The sequence below is a fragment of the Chenopodium album genome, chromosome 17 (genome assembly GCF_948465745.1).
Source record: "Chenopodium album chromosome 17, dcCheAlbu1.1, whole genome shotgun sequence".
In the NCBI taxonomy this organism is placed as follows: domain Eukaryota; kingdom Viridiplantae; phylum Streptophyta; class Magnoliopsida; order Caryophyllales; family Amaranthaceae; genus Chenopodium; species Chenopodium album.
In genome coordinates this window covers 24,748,424-24,770,162 of record NC_137850.1, presented here as the reverse complement: position 1 = coordinate 24,770,162, position 21,739 = coordinate 24,748,424, and positions in this window count along the sequence as shown.

Below are 21,739 nucleotides of genomic sequence, written 5' to 3'. Positions count from 1 at the left end.
ATGGATGCGAAATTTAGTGGGAGCTTTAATTTTAATTGCGCTAAATTACATAATCGGTTAAACAACTTTGACTAGTTTTAATTAGGCGTGTTAATCGGATTAACGACCTAAATTAGTTACTAGTTTAGGCGTGTTTGTGCATTGTTACTTGTTTATCGTTGTAAAATGCATGGGCCATTCATATATAGTGAATGGATGAATGGAATGTATATTCTCGCGCAGGTTTTATAAAAATGGCAACTAGTGGGGCCTGATTAGGATACAAAATACGGACTGCGTTCTGTGATGTATTTTTGTAAATCTAAATACGATCTGCGAACCGTTGAGTACTTTTGTACCTTAATATTTAGAATAGTCCTAACCGTAGATTCTAGTTTTTGCATAATTATTGTTATGTCTTGAAGACGGAGGTTCTTGGAAGGCGAAGCCATGAAGTTGTAAAAGCCGTCCCTTGAAGACTTGAAGACTCAAGGGGTCATGCTAGTCGCCAAATGCATCATTTTTTATGTTTTCGATATATATTTATGATTATATATATATATGAGTTATATGTTAAATGCATGTTTAGGATTTCGAATGTTGCGATGATTAATTAAGTTCACTTAAATCAACCATCATAGAAACCCTAGGTCCCTAAAATATTGAGTTAAATTGCCATTACAAAACAACACTTATGGACCTTTTGAGAGTAGTGATGGGCTACGCCAAAGCGAGGCATCACTATTACTCCCTAGGATACGTAAGGCGTACCGGGTATGCAAGTTGGTTTTGGTTATACTCAACGATATGAGTGATGGAGTCCTAACATGTCGTGGCAAAGTGGATAAGTTGTTGAGAGAGCATTAGATGCGACGATTTATCCAACCAAGAGTGGCTTGGAGCCATTAGAAAAGAGTTGCTTACCTTAGAATATTGAGTGTTAAGACAAGCCAAAGCATGCTTAACTACTCATTGTTTCTTTGGATCTTGGAATCGACTTATTCTCACCAAATGGGGACAATTTAATGTGTGAATAAGACGTTTAAATAAGTTAGATTAAAATGCATGATTTCAATCTTATTTATTTAAGTATTATGAATGGTTTTTCATTTTAAATTCTTTCAATTTGTAGAATAATGTCTTGAACTAACAACGACAATAACCTAATGTGCCCGGAACTTCCCGAAAAGTTTCCATTTTGCTTGAATTTGGTGAACTTAAGGAGTGGGAAGAAGAACTCCGAAAGACCCTCCGAAATTGCTACCTAGAGCACATTCATGACATACCCATCCCGAGTATCTACTCAAAAGGGGTTATGGGAGAAAGTATTCACTCATGAGTTTCCCTATAAATACCTAACTTGGGGTATGGAAAAACTCACTTGAGTAAGAGTTAGAAAAGGCATCTCCACTTGAGATAAAACCTTTAAACTCATAATTACTCGAGTAGTTTAGTCGGACTTGGCTAGCCTCTAAGTAATAGACCTCTAGTCGGGGTCATGTTGCGGGTGGATAATGTAGGAGGTTTTCCCCCATCGCGAGACTTAATCTTTCTCAAGTAAGAGCTCGGGGATCGAGCGAAGCACGCTTGAAAGGTAATGTCGTCTTTACTTAATTCTTGTTAATTATATCTTTTGATTATATTAATTGTGAGTTTGATCTTGGCTCAAGTTTTATTTTCTGCGATGAGTCGGACTCATCAAAACCCAACAGGGTTTGGTTTTATAAATTTGGTTTTGATCGGGGACATTTAGTAATCAACGACCTAGGTTTCACCCGCTTAAAAAATGTCGCCGTTTCCGGGGAATGGCATTGTTATTTGCTATTGTTGATTGAGCCTATTCCACTTTCTTTGAGAAATACAAAAAGATTTTCTTTTTTTTAGGCTACATTTGTAGCCTTGCTATTGATATTTTCCTTTGAGATTTGTATGCGAAGGGCACGAGATCGAAATTTTGTTTCATTTGATCCGAAAATTGAGAGGACCATAACAAGGATAAGGGTTACTAATCATTCCTCAAGCTCAAGTCCCTCATGAGAGGAAATCCAACAAGAAGAAGAAGAAGAACAAGAAAGCATGGGTGCTAATCCGGTAGTAGCATTAAAGGAGTTGGGAACTCCGAGAGCTTATAGGTTTGAAAGCGGAATTGCCCCTCCCACGACACCGGCAAATGACTTTGAGATAAGACCGGCGATGATTACTTTGATAGAGAGGCGTCAATTTAGTGGAGCCAAGCATGAGAGTCCCCTCAACTATCTTAAGGAGTTTGAGAAGTATTGCAATACCATCAAGGTGAATGGGGTTACTCAATTGTTCATTCGACTTAAACTTTTCCCTTTCTCTCTTATTGGACGTGCTCTAGAGTGGTTGGACAAAGAATGAAGCCAAACTCTTTGAGAACATGGGATGAAGTGACTAAGGAGTTTCTATCTCGGTTCTATCCACAAAAGAAGACGGCCGAAGCAAGAGCTCTCATTCAAAGCTTCAAGCGAAAGCCAGATAAAAGTCTTTATGAGGAATGGGAGAGGTATAAGGAATACCAAAGAGAGTGCCAACACCATGGGATTCCCACCTATCAAATCATCCCAATATTCTATGGAGGTCAAAGCCCCCAAGGAAAGTCTTGCTTAGATGCCAGTGCCATTGGCCTTATCATGAACAAAACGGAGGATAAAGTGGTGGACTTAATTGAAGAAGTGGTAAGGTATCACATGGATTGGAAAGAAGGAAAGAGAGATTCGACAAGCAAAAGTGGTTCTACGGTATATTCAATTGATCATCTCAATGCCATCAACAATTTGTCCTGACAAATCTCAAACTTGGGAAAGGAGATGACCTTAATTAAAGGAAAGCTTAGGAGTGCTTCTTCAGAAGCACCAATTCTTCCCTCCCACTTTAAGGGAGAGGTACGTCCTCTAACTCTACTCCTCCTTCTACTTCAAATAATATGCCAAATGGATGTGTGTTTTGTGATGTATGTGGGTCATATGACCATGATGCTTCTAATTGTCCACATGAAATTTGATAATTGTGATGATGTTGATAATAACGATTGCGAACAAGTGAACTTTTGTTTCAAATAACAACAATGGACAAGGATTTGATGGATCAAGGAACTTTAGGAATAGAAATGCTCACCAACAAGGGAACTTTGATAATTATAACAATGGCGGTTATAGGAACCAAGAAAATAAAATTTTTTGAGGTAGCTATAATAATCAAGGCTATATTAATCAAATCATAGGTCAAGGTTATGGAAACCAAAGCCAAAACCAAGGCTATGGTAACCATTACGAAAACAATGGCCAAAATCAAAACCGGGGTAATTGGAGCAACCAAAACCGGGGAAATTTTCAAAACAACAATCAAAGGGGACCCCCACCCGGATTTTCTCCAAGAACTCAAGGTAATTGTGAGAATTCTTATGATGAAGCTTCATCTTCTAGAACTACCTTTGAAGAAATCATCGAGAACCAAACTAAAATTTTAAACACTTACATGTCGGTAACTGACAAAAAGTTCAATGAGATGATGCCACACAACAAGATGCTTAAAACAAAAATCACCCAATTAGCGAACACCTTGAAAGAGAGTGTGAATGCTAGCCCTTCTTCTTTACCCTCACAAGGAGTTGATCCTAAGAAACCCGTGTATTCTATCACCACAAGGAGTGGTAAAGTGCTTGAAGAGAGAGTTTCTAGGAAGAGTGAGGAAGGTGAGAAGGTGAGTGATTCAAGTGAGGAGAAAGAGCTTGATGTGTCAAATAAGGTGAGCAAAGAAGCCCAAGAGGAAGAGAAGAATGATGAAAAAGTGCATTAGGATGTGATCGAACCCAACTTCCATATCCCCAAAAGTTTTTGAGAAACAAAATTGATGAACAATTTAGGAGATTTCTTGATATGCTTAGGGAAGTTCATCTTTCAATCCCTTTCACCGAAGCCATGACCCAAATGCCAAGATATTCTAGGTTCCTTAAGGAAATCTTGAGTGGCAAGAGAGAGTGCAATGAGATTGACTCGGTAAAGGTTGGGGAGTGTTGTAGTGCTTTGATTCACAATGATTTACCTAAGAAAATGAAAGACCCAAGTAATTTTTCTATCCCTTGCAAAATCAATGGAAAATTATTTCAAAATGCTCTTTGTGATCTTAGTGCTAGTGTGAGCATCATGCCTTATTCGGTTTTTAGGAAGCTTAAGCTAGGTGACCTTCTTCCTACCAATATGACCTTATAATTGGCCGATCAATCTATTGAGTTTCCAAAGGGAAGAGTTGAGGATGTCCCCCTCAAGATAGATGAGTTTACAATTCCGGTTGACTTTATTTTGCTTGAGATAGCGGAAGATGACAACATACCTATCATTTTAGGGAGACCTTTCTTAGCTACTTCGGGAGCTTTGATTGATGTGAAGGGTGGCCTTATTATTTTGAGGGTTAGTAACAATAAGGCTAGTTTTAAGCTTATATCGATGCATGAATCTTTGTCTTTTGTGAAGGGAATTATGTGCATCAATTCACCTCACTCCAATGATAATGTATGTATGATTGTTTCTTCAACTAACAATGTTCTTGAAGCTTGTAATGATGTGCCTTCAAGTGTTGAATGCAAGAAGGTTAGTGATGACAACATGAAGCCTTCAAAGCTTGTGGATGAGGAGGTGATTGATATACCTTCATTTTTTGAGCTCTACCTAATAGAGGATGAGATTGATTCCAAGAGTGTTGATGGAGAGAAGCCGTCCACTACAAGGAGCAAGAATAAAAAGAAGAAAAAGAGAGCTTTTATGAAGAAGAAAATGAAGTTGAAGCAAAGTGAACTTGATTCGAAAGTTTCAACAAATGAGAATAAGGTGGTGTTGTTTGACCCTCCATGATTTGCAGGAATGGGTCGAGCTTAGGACATTAAGCAAGCACTTCCTGGGAGGCAACCGGTTTTCTAACTTTTTTATTTTGATTCTATCTTTCTTAGTTTTCTTTAAATTGTTTTTATCTCTTTCACTTGTTTTGTGTTTGGATTAATAGGTATGATTCATGGGAATTGGACCCCTCAAACGAGCATGAGCACAATAGGAAGGATGTTTCGTGGTAATTGGTGAGAGTAAGCTCGATATTATTGAATTTGGAGTTAAATGGGTAAGGTAATCAAGGAGGTAAGATTGGAAAAGTTGTGTTTAAATGAGAAGTAAATTTGTGCTTGGTGGGTTCATTATGGTGCTCTCATTAATTTGGGATGTTGAACCCACTGCCAAGGTGTTTAGAAAATGATGTGTTTAGTGGGTTCAATAATCCCGGGATGATAAAGATCATAGAGCCTATAGATGAACGCACCAAGACAAGATTCAAACAAAGACGGGGAGCAGTAGGGGCGCGAGCGCGCAAGGCTCGTGCGCAAGCGCGCACCCCTACTTCGCGGCCGTGCAGATGCCTTGGCCGCACATATTTTTTTTCTTTCTCCTTTCTTTCCCTCATTTCTTTCTCACCCTCACCCTCGTCCGCAATCTCCCTTCTCCCAAACCGAAACCCTAACCCCTCAAACAACAAATTCATTTCTCAAATCCTCTTAGCAACTCACAAAATCAACAAGTTCATACAAAAATTTCATCATTTTCTTCAAAAATCATACTATTTTCCTCCATTTCATATTCTCCATTCTCTTTCCTCCATTGAAGAGCAATTTGGGGATTTTCGTTTTTGTGGATTTTAGAGCTTAAAAGTTGATCAAATTTGCTTCTTGTATGGTATAATCATCTTCTCTACCTTTATTTTACATTATTACATCAATTTATAGCAAGAATTTGATTATACATATATGTGAATAGTAGTAGTATTGTTTTGATTGATTGAGTAATTTGGTTGCTTATATGTGTTGTTTGTTGATTAAATTTATCTTACATTGTGTTGTTGTTGATTGTTTAGATTGATTGTGAAATTTGGTGGCTATTTGTGAAAGATTGAAATTTAGTATTGTAGGTAGTAATTTGGCGATTGAAGTGTTGGTTGGTTAAACCAAGTGGTGTGGTAGTGTTGTGGTTATATTGCGATTGTGGCGGATTGTGGAGTTGTGATTGAATTTTGGTTGTGAAATTTTTTAAGCAAACATGTCAAAAATCATGAAAGCCCTGACTTCCAAAAAGAGAAAAACTCAAATAACAATTGAAGAACCTTCACCCTCAAATTCCCCTACATCTCAAACATAACACAATGATGACCCTCTACCATTGCCTAAAACACTATTTGCCAATCCAAGCCACAAACCCTTTTGGACCGAATTCAAGAAACGAACCATAAAGCCCTCACGGCACTATCATCGAGTTATTTTGATTAAGTTGGGAATCGATGAGGACTTGTGGGTTTTGTTCGACAACCTTCGATTAAGTATCTTTGTTAACAAATGCTACCGAACCTACCTTAAGCCTACTAGGGAGTTATTAGCTTCATCGACTTCCACTCCGGTTGGTGTCAAAGACTACCAAATTTCCTTCCAACTCTTCAATGTGGTGACAATCATGTCTTTGGCCGAATTCAATGCAGCCATTGATTTTAATCCGGGAGCGGATATCCTTTTTCCCGAGCATGAGTATTTTGATGGGTTTGCTCAAAATGCATGGTGGCGTGATATCTCGGGGTCTGATGAGTTCACCGATCGCCACTCTCTTGCTAGCGACATTTTTCAACCATGCCTTCGAGTGCTTCATCGGGTATTGGGTTACTCGGTATTCCCAAAGCAAGACTTGGGAAAGATGAGGCAGGCCGAGTTGCGTGTTCTTTAAAATGCAACTAGAGAAGAGTTGCGTGGAAGGGTGAACTTTGGGAACATCTTTTTGAGAAATTGCATGGACATGCGTGGCAAGAAGTCGGGGGACATTCCATGTGGTAGCATGGTGACTAGATTGTCTACCAATCTTGGTTTTGCTAGATACCTCCCTTCTTGTACTTCGGTGGGGGACACCGACATTCTCTTCCTCGACATTGCTCATCTTAAGCAACTCCAATTCATAGCAAAGAGCAATGACGGCGAGGTATTTGATTGGTTATTGAGGAATGCTCATCGATGTTACCTTCCTAACCCCTCCTTGACCTCCCTCCACCGGCATGTTCTGAATATTTGGTTTGTTCTCAATGAAGAGCAACTTCATCCCCGGTGAAGATGAAGACATGCAAGATGTTCTAAATGAAGAGCAAAAAATCCAACAAAATCAACGTCAACGTCAACAACAACAACAAGAACAAGAGCAAGAAATGCCTCAACCTCAACATCAACAACATCAATTGTCCAACCCCAACATGGAGGCTTTGAGTGCCCAAATGGCGAGCATGCAAGTTCGAATGGAGGGGATGTATGATGAAGACTTTGAGGCAATCTACAACCAAATGAGAAGCATCTCCAAAATGCAACAAGGTATGTTTCTCCAACAACAACAACTCTATGATGCGAGTGTTAATCGTGGGGAGATCACCTCCGCGGTTAACTACCTTTATTTCCCTCATCAACTGGGTCATGTACCATATTAGGGAGATGATGGGAAGGCTACCTACCTATATTGACAAGGATCTCAAGGGTACAACACCGAGACTTGCACATTTCCGAACGAGCACGGTAACTATGATTACCGTGTGCCCGGTGGGAGCGACTATAGGGGTGATCCTAACTACCCCTATGTCGATGCCACCCATCCGTTGCCACTAGAGTTGCTCAAGCAATTAGCTCCCTTGGCCCCTTGGCAACAAGATAACTTTAGGGGTCACTATGGTTGGCCACCCGGTTACACCAGGGGATGGGATCCTTATGGTCCCCCATCCGGCTTCTCATATGATAGGGAGGATAATGATGATGATGCCGGGCCTAGTGTTGACTGGTTCCCCCTCTTTGTCCTTTTACCTCCATCTCTTTTATTTGTGATCTTTTGTTTTGTATTGATGAGATGTATTTTTTTTTAGCTTGGTGGGACACTAATCTTATGGAAGGGTCTCAGTGGCCAATTTTGTTGTTGTTGGATGTCCTTAATTTTTTAAGCCTTGATGATTTGTGATTACTTGTCTTGATCTATGATGGATGTTGTTGAGTGTTGTTGCTTTCCATGATTATATCATGTTTTTCTTGTTGAGATTCTTTTGATGTTGATTTTGATGATGATTGCTCTTTAATGATGAGTTGATGATTTTTCTCCCTTGAATCCAAATCCCTAAATCCAAAACCCTTAAATCCAAATCCCATTTGATCCAAATGATTGTAGCTTTAGTGTATAGTTGATTTTGCTATTTTGAGTGTTTAGTTGATTTTGATATTTTGATTGATTTGTTTTAATTTTGATTTTGTAGATTAGTTTGATCTTGTTACATTGTGTTTTTATTTTTGATTTTGCTTTCTTATTATTTTGTTTTGAAATTACTAATCGTTTTATTTGTATATAGTTCCATTTTTCTCTTTTTCACTCTCACTTGGTTTTGACTATTCGTGCTAATGCTTGATTGGAGCTTCATGGAGGTAGTATATTCGTTACCCCGCTTTTCTTAGCTTAGCTTGGATAACCCGGTGAGATCTTTCTTGTTTCTCTCTTTTCTTTCTTTTCTTTCATTGTTTGCATAGAATAGGATTAGTTTAGGAAGAGTTGAACGGTTCGAGGATGTTTGCTTTGTAACACCATAGGTGTTTGGGGTCATTGGCGATGTTGTCGAATGACCACTTGTATGACGATTGGGATTTTTGTGACATGCATGCATCTTTGCACTTTTCTTTATCTTTTCCTTTCTTTTCCTTTTCTTCTCTTTTCTACTTTCCTTTTTCTTTTCATTCTTTTCAAAAATGCAAAAATCAAAAATTATGATTTTGAGGCTTTCTTTTCGTTTTCTTTTCATGTTATGCTTATGTTTCGAACATAATATCATTCGAACTTTTGCTTTTGAATGAATGGTTTCCTATGTGGTATCGGTGTGCACGGTTTGAGAGTATCTTTGGTTGATTCTAGGATAAAGCATGCTTAGGTAGTGTCTTTAGAACTTTTGGGACCTTGAATCCGGATTCTAATTGCTTGTGGAAAGTTAGAGTTGCTCCCTTTGGTGAATTTGAGATTAATAGTGAGTTGTTGCTACAACCATGTGAGGTTTCATTCTTTTCAAGCCTTCTACATATTTTGCATGAGCGGTACATGGATCCTTGACTATTGCATGCTTTATCTAGAACTTGACTCTTATTTCCCAAGATTGCGACCGAGCCACTTAGGAAGGACAAAGACATCTTTTTGGGGTGGTGATTTTTCCTTTTCTAGGATAGTTTTCTATTTCTTTATTTTGGGTTTTCATTCGCCTACTTGCTAACCATTTGAGTCATAAACCTTCTTTTCAAGCCATATCATTAGATTTTAAGCCTTTTATTTCATTATTGTGTTCCATTCTTGGTGTTTGTGAAGCAATTGATCATTATTGTTGGAGATTGTGGTGAATGAGTTTGAGTATTTGTTCTTTTAATGTAAGCAAGTTTTTTTTTTAAATATCTTGTGAATAAAAGGCAAATGCCAATTTGAAAAAGCCATCCATAGTTAAAAGAGGCGAGGACAATGAAATAAAGTGGAAAAAAATTGAAAAATGAAAAAAATAAGAAAAAGCAGAGCAAAGTCATATGCTTTGGCAAAAGTAAAAAAATTGTGAAAAATGAAAAAGTTTAAAAATATTTTGATGTAAGTATATTTCTCCCAATTTTAAGCATTGAGGACAATGCTTCATTTTAGCTTGGGGGGAAGCGTTCTAACGCTTTTTGTATATATGTTTGTGATTTTAGCTTGGAATAAGTTTGGGGGTGTTGGTGTTTTTGTTTGGTGATTGCTTGATTATGGTGTTGAGGATTGATCACCCTTTGCTTCACAATGTAGGCATACCACTAAATTTTAAATTTTAGCCTACCTTCACCCTTTTTGCCCTTACATTACAACCCTTCTCAAGACCTTTTGACCTTTGTGGTTGAGTCACAAGTCGATGGAGGGAGATGTTAGTCAAGCCTATGGAGCGGTGTGCACTAGTCAAGATGTGGAGTAGCCCTAAAGCACTTTCTTTTCCGGTTCCTTCGAGGAATCATTGAGATGCTCGCTAGAGGTGGATCTGAAGCTAGTTGGGAGAACGTGGTAAGAATGTTTGAGATGAAGGTGAATTGTGTCTCATTAGTTCTCTATGCTTAGCATGTCCTATGTTTCAATCAACCTTAGATATCTTGAAACGTGCATACCCTTATTGTATAGAAAGGTGTTTATTCACTTGCATTTGATCATTTGTAAAAGTCCATTTCAAAAACTATTTGTTTGAAATTTTGATTTTACTTTCTTTTAATGATTTGCCTCATTTTTACCTTCAAGAGTTATGGGTCAAACTCTTTTGATACCCTCACGAGACCTCACTCGTCCTCATTAGCGACTTTTGGGTTTAAAGGGCTTGTTGTAGCTAAAAACAACCGTGATTCCTACGAAAGTGAGTCTTTGTGTACATTCTTATCTTCTTTTTTCCTTTTCTTGGTTTGAATAAGTTTTTCATCCTATTTCTTTTTGCTTTTGTTTTACTTGTAATTTCTCTAGTTTGTGTTTTCCTTAGTTGTTTTCCCATTTTCTTGCATTTCTTAGTTTATATTGCCTTTTTCCTTTACTTGTTTGCTTCTCTTTGATTTCAGGAGATTAGTGATGCTCAAGAAACTCAATGGCGTTTTCTCGGGGTATATAAAGCTCAAGATGCAAGCCGGACTCTCCCTTTGAAGCTCAAAAGAGAAGGAGTGCAAAAGCGGAGTCTTCAAGGCCGCGCTCTTGTGCGGCATGGACATTAAAATTGGTGTTGAACCCACTGTGAAGACCTCTAGAGACTGCCTCCCCCAACATGTATTAAGTGAAGCGCACGGGAGCATCAACGACCGCAGGAGGACCTCTCCCCTACTCCCAGGCGCGGGCGCGTAGGCCCTGTGCGCGGCCGCACAGGTAGGAGGTGCGGCCATGCACCTCCTCTCCCCTTGTTCCATTCCCATTTCTTTGCGGCCTTGCATTGAGAGGAGAGGCCACACCCTTTGGGGTTCTTTTTGGATGTCTAACTAACTTTTCTTTAGTTATTTTTACTATATATAGAATTTCTTCATTTTTAGAGAGAGAGTAGACATTTTATTAGATTTTGATTAGAATATTAGAGAGAGAAGCTTAAGATTTTGGAAACTTTGTGCTTAGATTCTAGAGAAAGAAACTTGGTAATTGATGATTGCTACATTTTGATCTTCATTCACTTTGCTGATATTGATCAAAGTTTTGTAAGAATTTTTTCCTCTTTAATGCAATTTTATGTTTGATTCTTGATATATTGTTGAATTTATATAGTTTGTTTGATTTTATTGTTGATATTTGGATTACAATCTTGATGATGAAATTGATGACTTGTTTTGTTATGCTTTTCAATTTTACAATGTGTTGTGAGTAGTTCCTTTGCTAGGGATGTGGTGAAGCATATATGAGTGATAAGTTATAGCAAATTTGGGGTTTTTGATTGATTTGATGATGTGATTAAATTGGTTGATGAAATTTGTGCATGTGTTTGATTTGATGAGGAGTAACTAACCTTGATTATCAAGCTAGATTGCATATTAGTTTTCAATGATACGAAAAATTTATTTGGAAGCTATTATTATCGATTGATCTTGTTTTGCGATTTTCCTTTGAAGTCATTTGTAGAGAGATCTGGCTTGACCCTTAGAAATATCTCTTTAAATGATTTTGATTGCAAATATCATTTTCCCTCGCATTACTTGATTGATCAAATTCCCGACAAATAAGCAAGTTTATCGTGAGTGCATGTGAATCCTAAATTCCTAGTGCTTGATATTGAATTCTATTTGTTAGCTTTGTTTTAGTTTATTTGCTTTCTTAGACCAACCCTATTGTTTAAGATTTCGAAATAGCTTAACTAGAGACTTTAGCATATATCGCATTCCCTCGGGTTTTACCCGGACTTACCCCTATACTTAGGGTTGGGTTTGTTTTTATAAATTTGGTTTCGATAAGGGACATTTAGTAATCAACGACCTAGGTTTCACCCGCGTCAAAAATGGCGCCGTTGCCGGACAATGGCATGGTTATTTGCATTGTTGATTGAGTCTATTCCACTTTATTGAAAACTACAAAAATATTATCGTTCTTTTAAGCGACATTTGAAGCCGTGCTATTGATATTTTCCTTTGAGATTTGTATGCGTAGGGCACGAGATTGAAATTTAGTGCCATTTGATTCGGAAATTGAAAGGACCATAACAAGGATAAGGGTTGCTAATCGTTCCTTAAGCTCAAGTCACTCAAGAGAGGAAATCCATAAAGAAGAAGAAGAAGAAGAACGAGAAAGCATGGGTGCTAATCCAAGAGTAGCATCGAAGGAGTTGGGAACTTCGGGAGCTTATAGGTTTGAAAGCGGAATTGCCCCTCCAACGACACCGGAAAATGACTTTGAGATAAAAGACCGGTGATGATTACTTTGATAGAGAAGCGTCAATTTAGTGGAGCCAAGCATGAAAGTCCCCTCAACTATCTTAAGGAGTTTGAGAAGTATTGCAATACCATCTGACGTTGGGAAAATGTAGGTCGTTTTCTAGGCTTTCCTAGAGCCAAACAAAATTTATAAACACTCGACCAACCTAATACGAGTATATGGTAAGTCAAGGGTCGAACCCAAAGGAATGAGTAGGTGCAAGCTATAGCTTAGGTTAAGCTACTTCGAAGATTGTAAAAAGATATGGTTGGTAAATAAAGTATCGAGAAAGCTAGATAAATTGTGAAATTTAATATACTAAACACTAGGGATATAGGTTCCACATGCAAGCTCAATGATTATGCTAATTGACGGATCACTCAATCAATTCAAACATTACAAAGGAAAAATAATAGTTGCAATCAATGGAATTTAAGAGCTATCTCCTATAAGCCAAACTAGGGTTCACTATGAATGGCTAACTAGGAAAAATCACAATCAAATGCAATCAATTAAAGCAATTCTCAAATCAAGGGTTCATGTCATTGATATTTGCAATGCAATCTTGATTAATCTTATAGGTTGATCAAACCTATTCTAATTAATCACATGCACAACTATGTTAACCAATTTAATTGCAACAATTCAATCAATCAAGGATCATCAACTAGCAAAAATCATCAATCAAGCATGCCTCCCCTTCTCCCTAGCAACTAATCTACTCACTAATCATGGTAAAATTGAGAAACCAAACAAATTCAATCACAATCATATTCATTTCAAGTTTAATCAAGAAGAAATTCAATCACTCAATAAATTTCTAAAGCAAAGATTAAAGTTCAAATCAAACACTCAAGAGTTAAAGGAAATTGCAATAAGAGTAAATTCAAAGGAAAGAAATGTCACAAACTTTCATTGAATTGAAGAAGAAATCCAAAATCAAGTTGAAATCAAAGATCAAATTCAAGTACAATCAAGTAATCTTAAGCTTCTCTCTCTACTTTCTCTCTCTACTATTTTTGGAAAATAAGTGTCAAGTACAAAAAATAAGTTGCCCCCCCCCCCCCCCCGTAAAAGGAAAAGTCTAAAGCTATAAATAGAAAATCGAGCGAAGGGGAAATGGGCGCCCGGTGCGTGCGCACCACCAGGCCATGCGCACGCACAGGTGGGTCTGCGTGCACGCACCACCTATGCCGCGTGCGCGCACCCCTGCTTGGAGGTCGTGGCCTTGCCTCGTTCACTTACTCGATCGATCTCCGCGCTCCCGAGCATCCCTATCTTTGGTGCACTCGAGGCGATGCTCGTAAGAAGGGAAGCTCCTTTATCTTCCAAGCATTTGAACACTTTGAGCCAAAGCATTGCTTCCAAGGTTCTCGTGCTTGCAGGGCTAGCTTGTATTACATGCTTGGATTCCCGAACTTAGCTCCATCAACTTCCTTGAATGCGCTCGAGCTTCCTTCTTGATAATAAAACCTCGGGAAACTCAACACACCTATAAAACAAGTCAAAGAAACGAAGAAGTGAGAAAAGATAACCGAGAAATGAATAAAATAGAAAGAAAACCATCAAAAGCACACATTTCTCTAAACTTACGCACAAACATGAAAAACAAACATTATTATGCAAAACCACGACATAAAAGACTAAAAACGAGCATAAAACTACAAAGAAAACCTAGCCTGAGAGTGCCATAAATGACACTCATCAAATTCCCCCAAGCTAAACATTTGCTCGTCCTCGAGCAAAACAAAATCAAGCTTAAAGGAAAATGATGACATTATTTGGGCCAGCAAGAAATGAGAAAGACTAGAGAATAAAAGAATACACAGTAACTCTCTTTCGTAGGAATCAATGTCAATTTTAGCAACAATTGACAAGCCATTTAAACCTCTAGATCGCTTTAGAGGACGAGTGATGCTCTCGTAAGGGTTTCCCGAGTGATTAACCCATAACTCTTAAGTAAAAAGGGAGGCAAAGAAATAAAAGGGAAAAGAGAAAATTAAAACTTAAAAGGAAAAGAGGTGCTTATACAATGGACTTTTGCACATGGTCAAAACACGAGAGGATATCAAACTTTCTAAAATAACAAAGGTAAGCACGTTCTAAGATATCAAGGGTTGATTGAAACATACGACATGCTAAGTATAGAGAACTACCAAAACGCAATTCACTTTCATCTAAAACAGTTTTAGCACATTTTCCCAATTGGCTTCAAATCTTCTTTTAGCAAGCATTTCTATAGTTCCTCGATGGAACCGAAAAAACAATAGATTTGAGGTTTTCTCGACATCTTGACTTTGCATCCCCTCTCCTTAGGCTTTAACTCATAATGCCCTCCCTCGGCATATGACTCAACCACTAGGTCAAAAGGGCTTTCCCAAAGGTTTTAATGTAAGGGAAAAAGGTTGAGGGTATGCTTAAAATTTAGAATTTGGTGGTATACTTAAGTTGTGAAGCAAATATTGGCCAAATCTCAACACCAAAACCAAGTAGTCACCAAACAAAAACAAACTAACACCCCCAAGCTTATTCAAAGCTATAACCACAATCATATATACAAAAAGCATAAGACGCTTCCCCCCAAGCATGAACAAAGCATTGTCCTCAATGCGTAAGATAGGAAGAAGCATTTACATCAAAATGTTTTTGAACTTTTTCATTTTTCACTTTTTTATCAATTTTTTCCAAAGCTTTTTGAATTTGCTTTGCTTTTTCTCATTTTTTTTCAATTTTTCATTTTTCACTGTATTCATTGTCCTCGCTTGTTTTAACTATGGACGGCTTTTTCATTTATTCACTTGCCATTATTCACAAGATATACAAAACACAAGCTTGCTTACAAATAAGAACTAATATCCCAACTTATATACCACAATCTCCAAAAACATGATCATTTGCTTCACAAAAACCAAAGTTGGAACAAAAATAAACAAAAGGCTTAAAGTTCTAAAGATGTGGCTTGAAAAGAAGGGAAAAAGCTCAAATGGTTAGCAAGTAGGCAAACGTGAACCCAAAAAATAAAAATAAAGAAGATTAACCTAGAAAAGAAAAACTACCACCCCGAAAAGATACCTTTATCCTCCCTAGAAGGTTCGGTCGCGTGTTTGAGAATTATGAGTTAAGATTCAAGATTAGGTCCGCAATAGTCAAGGATCCATGCCACTCATGCAAGTGATTGTAGAAGGCTTGAAAACTACGAAACCTCACAAGGATATGGCAAAAACTCACTAAAAGCTTCAAGTTAACCAAAGGGGAACAATTGCGAGTTTTCAAAAACAAAAGAATCCGGCTTCAAGGTCCCAATAGTTCTAAATGACTACCTTAGCATGTTCTATCCTAGAGTCAAGCAAAGATACTCTCAAACCATGCAAACCATTGTTTTTAGGAAGAATGATAGCCAATTTGCAAGTCCAAGTGGTACTAAGCCTAAAGAAAAAGTAAAATTATTAAGAAAGAAAAGCAATGCCTTAAAAACATTTTTTTTTTATTTACAAAAACTTTTTTTTCTTTTTTTTGGAAAGGAAAAGAAAGTTAAAAATTAAAATGTATGAACGCAAAGTGTAAAAAGGAAAGTAGAAGAAAAGAGAAAAATGAAACAAAAAGAAAAAGGAAAACCATAATATAAGAAAATAGAAAATGAGGAAAAAGATATAAAATGAAAAATAGAAAAGCAAAGGAGAAGTAGAAATGAAACAAGGAAGTAATGCAAACGCATAAGTCCCAATTGACAAACAAGTGAACATTCGGCCACAACGCCAATGTTCCCAAACACAGTAAGGTGTTAAAAAGCAAACATCCTCGAACCGTTCAACATCTCCTAATCTAAACCTAAACTAAGCATCCAAGAAAAGAAGAATAAAGAGGAATAGAAGAATCTCACCGGGCGTCGAAGCTATGCTACATCAAACAAAGTGAAAGAGAACCTTAATGAAGCATCAATATCCAAAGCATAATTGACGAAGCAAGGTGAGAAAGAAAATAGACTATATACAAAGAAAATTGTTAGTAACTTCAGTACAAAAGAAAAGAAAAATATAAAAGAGAAAATGTATGCAAATAAGGAAAAAGTAATATATGATAGCATCAGGAATAGGGTCAAGGAGTGAAATCAGGAAACAGAATCATCAGATAGAAGCAGAGTTAGGAAATAAGATATCATACAATCATCATCAGGAAGCATAATCATAAGAAGTAGAGATACACAGCATACAGCGATCAACGAAACAAACAACAATACCAAGAACTGGACAGAGAAATCAGCAGAAGTACATCATTAGAGAAGCAAGAGATACACAGTGATCAATACCAGAAGCAAAAGAGACCAAGAGTGAACTACGAAAGCGAGGAGGGAAACGGTGAAGCACAGAAACAACATAAATCACCCCTAAGCTCGAAATGAACTACCCCCCAAACTTTAAATCTAATAACATATTGGCAAAAAGAGAACATCATATAAAGCACATAAGAAAAGGGGGGGGGGGGTAGTCATGATAGTCTCACTCCGCACTATGGTAAGGGGTAGAGTGAGAACTCCCCTCACTGGTGTCTAAGACATGAACTGAGCTAGCTATTTCACTTACATCTATAGGAACTTTTCCCCTTAACCTCCCCTCCCTCCTAGCACGGTCTATTGCGAAGAAATGAGACCAATCATCCAAAACCGGCTCGCCTGATAATCCCCACCTACTAAAAGTCTCGGGGTTCGGGAAAGGCATAGGGTTCGCGGGATCATAAGTATAATCGCATCCACCGGGCCGCTTTTAGTCGTAAGTGGCCGGGGTGGTGCCAATAATAGCACTAGGATGGATGTGAGGACCCTCCCAATAGGGGTAACAAGGTCTAGGTCCGATGGATGGGTCAAAGGGTTCCCATTGAGGGATAGGTCCTTGTTGGACCGGGAGGTATGAGTAATTCAAGTAAGGTTCAATCTTCCCCCTCCTCACATGGTAGTCATACAATTGATTAACATGGAAATCATAGCCAAGAGACGAATCCCGCCCCGAAGGCATAGAAAATAAGACATTAGTGATGGAATCTAACTTGGCATGAATAGTAGATAAATCAAATGTAGAAGAAGAAGTAGAAGGAGGGATAGGAGTACCTCCCCGTTCAACTGGAGGTAAAGCTTGGAAGTCCGTCGAGAGAGCATCATTGGAGACGATTCTTTTATGATAAGTCTTTTTCCGAAGAGAGGGGTCGATATTGCATTTAGAGGTCTCCAAGTCAAAGAATCTGTCTTCGTCTTACGGTTTGTACCCTCCTTGCTCGGAATCAAGAACCAATCCTTCACTCGGGACACCTTCCATATGAAAACGTAATGCTTCTTGGTACGATCAAGGAACTTTGGGTTTACAAGGGTGTAAATATTGAGGAAATGAGAAGGTTTCCTCTCCCGAGGGTCGACTATCGGAGGGAGCTTGCATAGCAAATCTTTATATGAGTTATTGAGGCAAAGTGCGAGGATAGAGATCATGCTTCCAATTTGGATGCTCCCCGAAAGCGAAACACCATCTCGGATGTCTAGAAATCGGTTTATCAAATGTTGAGAAAAATCTACAAGCTGGATGTCATGCGACTTTTGGTCGGCAATCCACAACAAACAAAGTTCCTCACAGGAAATAGCTCCCAAAGAGTCTTTAGAGAATAGGGCATAGGTGAGAATACGATTAAAATATATCATAGCCGGATGAAAAATCGATGCGGACTTGGAAGTTTGAGGTTCATATTTCCCTTCATCGGAGATACGCCGCCGCCACTTGAGTTCATCATACCCATGGTCGCTAGTCATTTTACCATTGGCCGTATAGACAAGATGGTCTTCATCGACGGCCTAAGGAAACCTGAAGTAGGAACAAAGTTGTGACTCCGACAACCGATGATCATTGTTGAAAAGTTAAAAGGTCAAAGTTCGTGAAGAGTCACCACTTATCTCTCGAACCACTTCTAGGGATGATAGAAACCCATACGTTACCCTAGCATAGGTAGGAGCACTCAAATCCAAGAACACTAAGAGACCGAGGTTCTTGGCGAGATAGCGAACGTCATCATCAATTCCATGTAGCTTGGTAGTTGCTTGATCATAGAATCTTGTCGACTTAAGCTTCCTCTTGGTAAGTTGCTTGAACCTATCCCAATGCATTTCTTTGGAGAATTCAATGCCATACGTTTCTACCACTTCGGGAGGAGGTGGAACAATGTGCCGAGCTTTGCTTGAACTTGATCTAACACGCTTCTTATGACGAATAGAAGCCATCTACAAGAAACAAAGAATTTCATGAGTAATTTATTTGGACACAAGAAACCAAATCATGAATCATTATGATCAAATTAATCCCAAAACATTGAATTATCAAAGAACTGAAACTATCATATAGAATACCCATGAGAGAGAAAATGACCAACAATGGTGATTCAAGGAGTCAAACAAGGTATACAAATTCATCATGAAAAAGCTTCAATTTAACATCCAATAACATCATTCAACACAAAATACAAGCTAAAAGAACCAACAATGGAGTTTTACCATGAAAGCAAAAACAAGTGTTTCAAGCTTTAAAAATGAGGAAGAAGATGACTAGAAAGTGAGAAATTATACCTCAATGAAGCTTTTAATCACTTGAAAATTGCACAAATGAAGAATATAGACCAAATAGAACACCTAAAGTCAAGTTCCAAGAACCAATACAAAACCCCCAAAATTCGAAATTTAGCCCAAATTTTCGAATTTGAATTCGAGAATTTCTGATTTTTTTTTTGTTGTTTTTGATAGGATTTGATTATATTTTAATGTTATTTGTGAATAAATGAAATTAAAAAGGTGTATTTGTGTGAATTTGAAAAGGTTTGGAACGGGTTTGAAAAGTGAAGAGTGAGTGGTGAATAAGGGGGAAATCGAAGAGAGAGAAAGGGGGTTCTTATGAGGGTGGGCAATGGTTAGGGTAGGGGTGTTGCCATGGCTGGTGCGTGCGCGTACACCACTTTGTGCTTGCACACCAACCAAGGCAGGGGGGGCTGCTTTGCTTGCTCGGAATTGCAACACAAGCCAAAATGCTGCCCTACTTGGTGCATGCGCGTAGCCTGGTGGTGCGTGCGCACCAGGTAGGGCCATGGGGGGGCTGCTTGCACCTTTAAACGCACCAAATCAAGGCCAAATTCTGACCCCCTTGGTGTGCGCGCGTAGGTAGGGTGGTGCGTGCGCACTAGGAGGGTAATAGGGGGGTTCAAAATCCGTCAAATTTCATCAAAACGAGCTTAAATTTCTGACCCCTTTGGTGCGCGCGCGCAACCTATGATGCGTGGGCACCAAACAAAGACTAGGGAGAGAAATTTTCGCTCTTGAACATACTCTCGTGCTTGCGCTCTCATTGGCGTTAACAAACGTCATGATTGAATGCTTAAAAAGCACACAAAAATAGTTCAAAAATTAGTCAAAAATAGTTTAAAAGTCACTTGAACAAGAGTAGAAATTCGTGAAAATGCAAACACGAGAGCATATAACCCCACAAACCCATTTACCTAAGTTTAACCAAACCTTATGAAACCTTGAATTAACACCGAAATTGTTGGAAATCATTATTGATTCAATCTTATGGTACCTAAAATTAAGAAAACAAAGAAAAATAAGAAAAGTTCTCAAAAATAAAAGAAATATAGAGAATTGAAAAATCAAAAGAAAAGGGTTAGAAAATCGGGTTGCCTCCCGGGAAGCGCTTGTTTAACGTCATAGCTCGACGATCTCCACCTATTAAGGTGGTTGTCGGAGAAGCAATATGTGAATAAGGCCAACGAAAGCACCATCGAAATACTTCTTGAGTCGTTGGCCATTGACCTTAAATGGAGATGAAGAATCCATCATTGAAACCTATACAACGCCACTAGGAAAGACATTTTGAACCAGGTAAGGACCGCTCCATCTTGACATGAGCTTTCTGGGAAACAACTTAATTTTTGAATTGTAGAGAAGAACTTTTTCACCAACACAAAACTCTTTCTTCTCAATAAGCTTGTCATGAGTTTCCTTGGAACGAGCTTTGTAAATAATAGCACAATCGTAAGCATCGAGTTGAAGCTCCTCCAGCTCATGAAGATCTAACCACCTTTTCTCCCCCGCACTTGCCAAATCAAAGTTTATCTTCTTGATTGCCCACAAAGCACAGTGTTCAAACTCTATCGGGAGATGGCATGATTTGCCATAGACTAGGCGGTATGGAGTGGTACCTATCGGTGTCTTGAAAGCCGTTTTATTGGCCCAAAGAGCATCATCCAACTTTTCCGACCAATCCTTCCGATTTCTTACAACCGTTTTTCAAGGATTAATTTGATTTGACGATTGGAAACCTTAACTTGGCCGCTTGTTTGAGGATGACATGGAAGGCCAAATCGTTGATGAACTCCATGCTTTCGCAACATCTTTTGAAAGGTATTGTGAACAAAATGAGAACCATTATCGCTTATTACTGCCTTTGGTACCCCAAACCTTGGAAAAATGACCTTCTTGAACAACTTCATTACCACCTTGTGGTCATTAGTTGGGGAAGCAATGGCCTCAACCCATTTAGACACGTAATCCACCGTCACAAGAATATATTGATTTCCAAAGGACGAGGGAAACGGTCCCATAAAATCAATTCCCCACACATCAAACATTTCCAACTCAAGTATGGGTTGTTGAGGCATCTCATTCCGCTTGGAGGTATTCCTGACTCGTTGACAATGGTCGCATGTCTTAACAAAACCCCATGAATCCTTGAAGAGATGTGGCCACCATAGACCGCTATGAAGAATCTTAATGACGGTTGTAGTAACACCCATGTGGCCACCACTCGAATCCGAGTGGCACATCTTCAAAACACTAAGCACCTCTTCATTTGGAACACAACGCCTAAGTAAGCCATCGACTCCTCGCTTATACAAGATGGGAGCAGCCCACACATAGTGTCTTGCCTCTCTCTAGAACTTCTTTCTTTGATTCTTAGAAAAGGAAGGCGGAAACTCCCCACATGCAAGAAAGTTCACTAAATCGGCGAACCATAGGAGCTCCTTTTCCTCAATAACATATAAGAAGTCATCAAGCACCCTATCCTCAATTGGAAAACCATCATCATGAATTTGAGAATCCTCTAGGCGAGATAGATGGTCCGCCACAACATTTTCTGCTCCTCTCTTATCCCTAATCTCAATGTCAAAGGTTTAAAGTTCAAGTACCCACCGGATCAACCAAGGCTTGGACTCTTTCTTGGCAAAAAAATACTTGAGAGCCGCATGATCCGTGAAGACAATGGTCTTGGAAC